The following is a 4,805-nucleotide window of genomic DNA, read 5'->3' as shown; positions in this document are numbered from 1 at the left end:
GCTTGAAAATCTATGGCGAGACTTGAAAATGGCTGTCTAGCAATGATCAACAACCAACTTGACAGTTGATTTTTTTTTTTTACCTTTATTTAACCAGGTAGGCTAGTTGAGAACAAGTTCTCATTTATAACTGTGACCTGGCCAAGATAAAGCATAGCAGTGTGAACAGACAGCAACACAGAGTTACACATGGAGTAAACCATAAACAAGTCAATAACACAGTAGAAAAAAAGAAAAAAAGATACATTGTGTGCAAAAGGCATGAGAAGGTAGGCGAATAATTACAATTTTAGCAGATTAACACTGGAGTGATAAATGATCAGATGGTAATGTGCAGGTAGAGATACTGGTGTGCAAAAGAACAGAAAAGTAAATAAATAAAAACAGTATGGGGATGAGGTAGGTAAATTGGGTGGGCTATTTACCGATGGACGATGTACAGCTGCAGTGATCGGTTAGCTGCTCAGATAGCAGATGTTTAAAGTTGGTGAGGGAGATAAAAGTCTCCAACTTCAACAATTTTTGCAATTCGTTCCAGTCACAGGCAGCAGAGAACTGGAAGGAAAGGCGGCCAAATGAGGTGTTGGCTTTAAGGATGATCAGTGAGATACACCTGCTGGAGCGCGTGCTACGGGTGGGTGTTGCCATCGTGACCACTGAACTGAGATAAGGCGGAGCTTTACCTAGCATGGACTTGTAGATGACCTGGAGCCAGTGGGTCTGGCAACGAATATGTAGCGAGGGCCAGCCGACTAGAGCATACAGGTCACAGTGGTGGGTGGTATAAGGAGCTTTGGTAACAAAACGGCTGACACTGTGATAAACCTCATTCAGTTCAAATATTTACCAGAAATCTTTACACAGTGTCTTTGTTTATAAACCTAACACCGAGCCAACACACTTGTTATTCTGAAAAGTGATGAAAGCATATCTATGTGGAGAGTCTACCTGGTAGTAGACTAGTTGTAGATGTTCATATAGTACCACTACCCAATAGCAGTCCGAGTTAATGGTCGTGTCCCAAATGGCACCCCTTTCCCTTGTTGGGCCCTTGTCAAAAGTAGTGCACTATGTAGGGAATAGGGTGCCATTTGGGCCGTAACACCATGCAACCATGGGAAAAGAGCTGCTGCGTAAAAACTGCAGTGTGATTTTAATCCACTGAGTCCAGTGTCTTGGTACTGTGATCCTGAGAGTGAATGACATGGATTCTACCCAGCTGACCAGGGTACAGACCTCGCACATCCTTCCCCTGACATGGTACTCTGCAATTACAATGAGAATAGTTAATTTCAGAGTAAAAGTAAGAATAACTAAGAGCAGAGATAAGGTCAAAGACCATATGCATACATATTGCATGTAAGGTATCAAGTTAAGGTCAATGTCAATGTCAACATGTGCATATGCACACAACGCCAGATATTCAGCTCATGACTCAACAGGGAAGAATCCTCTGAACTAAATACAGTGTGGTAGCGAGCAGTATCAGCACGCAGGTGTTTTCAAATGGACATGACTTCCTCATAACTACAGTATCATAGTGGTAGTTAGTTATTTCCTTCACACACTTCTGTGCAGGTACCCTTATGAACAGCTTTTTTAAAAAGCCTACTTGTTAGAAGTTCTATCAAATATTTAATATAAATGAAAAATGAATGTAAATCATTTTCAATACAAATTGTGGCTGTATTGTTTCTACAACTTAAAGCAATTAAACGTATTGCTGCCAGTTGTACAGTGTCTTGTTGAAAAATAGTAAAACCATTCTCTCTCTCACATCAGTGTTGCTCCAGGTAGTTTTTTAAACGAGCCAGTCCCCCTACATTGTGTCTACCACCCTCAACCCTACCACCCTCAACCCTGCCACCCTCAACCCTACCACCCTCAACCCTACCACCCTCAACCCTGCCACCCTCAACCCTACCACCCTCAACCCTACCACCCTCAACCCTGCCACCCTCAACCCTACCACCCTCAACCCTGCCACCCTCAACCCTACCACCCTCAACCCTACCACCCTCAACCCTACCACCCTCAACCCTGCCACCCTCAACCCTGCCACCCTCAGCCCTACCACCCTCAACCCTGCCACCCTCAGCCCTACCACCCTCAACCCTACCACCCTCAACCCTACCACCCTCAACCCTACCACCCTCAACCCTGCCACCCTCAACCCTGCCACCCTCAACCCTGCCACCCTCAGCCCTACCACCCTCAACCCTACCACCCTCAACCCTGCCACCCTCAACCCTACCACCCTCAACTCTGCTATCCAAGAAATGCTATAGCGGTTGATTGTATTCACAAAAATCAGCTACTAGGCATTTTAGAACTTTGGCTAGAACTCTTGAATCAATACAATTCTAAAGACGGTCAAAGGAATTTTGAAACCAACAGTAAAAAGTAGATGGTCAAAAAAGTTATAAATACAAAATAAACTTCTATATTGACCGGAAAACAAATTCATTATTCCACAACTGTTTTAACATCATCAGAATGAATCTAAATGTATATTTTCAATACAGGTTAGGTCTCTATCAACTGGTTATGTTAAATAGTGGCTAGGCCTATAATCATTTGTATTCCCTCCTATTAATGTAACGGTTCCGGAACCACAGACGCTGGGAGACGGGAAGCAAGTAAAGGATGAGGATTTAATAATAAACAGCCATGAAACTGAACAAGAACAGAGTCTGGACAAGAGAAACAAAACAACATCAACGCCAACAGGGAAGTGAAACTGAGAAAGTGACAGATATTGGGGAGGCAATCAATGATTTGATGGAGTCCAGGTGAGTCCGATGAAGCCCTGGTGGGCGTAAAGGTGGTGACAGGTGTGCGTAATGATGAGCAGCCTGGCGACCTCGAGTGCCAGAGGGGGAGCGGGAGCAGACTTAAATTCTATCAGTCTTACCTGGTGCTTTAGGGGTCAGAGAGAGAGGAGATGTGCTGCTCAATCTGTGTTCATATCAGAGCCCTCAGTCCTCTCTCTTCATATGGTAATGACTATATCCCAAATCTCATCCTATTCCTTATAAATGGCTTTTGACCAAGGTCAATAGGGCTCTGGTCAAAAGTAGTGTGCTTTATAGGGAATGGGGTGCCATTGGGATGCACATCATACATACTGTCTTGACAGGGGACCCACATTCTGCTTTAGTTACCAGGAGAGAGAAACCCAACCCTGCAGCAAACCAATGGCACTCAGCAAACTGACGCTGGGAGAAAGGGTCAACTCATTCACCACTTTAATCAAGAGGTTTCACGGAAACCAGTACAACTCGTAACCTACAAGTAATTGGATGAAAACTAATCTAGGCTGGTCTGCGTCCAAACTGACACCCCATTCCCTATATACTGTAGTGCTATATAAAACTATGTAAATGTTTTTATTTCATTAGTCCACTGCTAATACAGACCCAAAATATTTTGCATTGTCAGCAGTCAAGTTTTCAAGATATTGGACTTTCAAGAAGCAGTGTCATTTGCCATATCACCATGATGTGTTTTGCATCATATGAAAGCAACTTTGAAATCTACTTGCAATGAAAAGCGCTATATAAAATAAATATATTTTTATTACCGTTATTTAACTAGGCAAGCCAGTTAAGAACAAATTCTTATTTTCAATGACGGCCTAGGAACAGTGGGTTAACTGCCTGTTCAGGGGCAGAACGACAGATTTGTACCTTGTCAGCTAGGGGATTTGAACTTGTGATCTTCCAGTTCCTAGTCCACCGCTCTAACCACTAGGCTACCCTGCCACCCCAAATATGATTATATGACTGTATAGGGATTATGGGATCTGGTCAAAATGTGTGTACCATATAGGAATTTGGTGCCTTTTCAGAAAGTGCATCAAAAAGTTGTGTGGTTGACAATCTGAATGGCCACGTTAAGCAAATGAATCAAGTTAATCAGGGTGACCATGACAACTTGCAGTAATTTAAACAGGATTGACCATGCCTTCATAACTTCATGCGTTAGGGTAGTGTAGTTAGTAGGCTTTGGGGTGCTCAGTTGGGGGTGAGAGGGTTCTCTCGTGTTGGATTCCTTCAGTTTTCCTTTAATAACACTAGAGGGTAGTGTTTCTCTTGAAACATCACCTCTGTCTCCTCTGTACAAGTAGCCGACTCTAAAGTCAATACTGTCTCCTTTTGATTTGGGTGGAGGCACCACACCCTAAGTGCTATCAGTCAGGCCAAATAGAAAAGTTTTGCTCATCTTAAAATGTTGGCAGAATGCAAACACACCCATAGTCCAACATCACTGCTACCCTACATCAGACATGATCAGACAATGGCATATTATTTCCAAACATGAGATGGAGATGGATATATATATATTAATTTTTTTATAGTTCAAATTGTCGGCAAATACAACAACCTATTTGAATGGATTCGTTGCAGGATGTTGTGATCTTGCTGTACCAGGAGTTGCATGTGTTCCTTGTCATGCTCCCATGAAGTAAGGCTAGACTGGTATGATAATCTTTAAACAAAGCCCCCATTCAGATAGTGAAAGATATGACCTGAATTAATAGGATTCCAAATGAATGAATTGGAAATAACAAATCCCTAACGTTTTATCAACAATAATCACAAATTCATCTCACTGGTTTGAACACTGTCGAATGTCTCAATGGCCTATCGGCATTGTCATGACCAAGTGTAAACCTATACTGGATTGCATCTGTTCATACAAACGTACAAGCCAAGGGGGAAGAGGGACCAACAAAAGCCGGGGACCAACAAAAGCCAATGGATGCGGTGAGGAGAGGGAAGTCGTCCGAAATCTGGCTACAT

This window comes from Oncorhynchus kisutch, linkage group LG20 (assembly GCF_002021735.2).
Source record: "Oncorhynchus kisutch isolate 150728-3 linkage group LG20, Okis_V2, whole genome shotgun sequence".
Lineage (NCBI taxonomy): Eukaryota > Metazoa > Chordata > Actinopteri > Salmoniformes > Salmonidae > Oncorhynchus > Oncorhynchus kisutch.
This window is presented reverse-complemented; position numbering follows the sequence as displayed.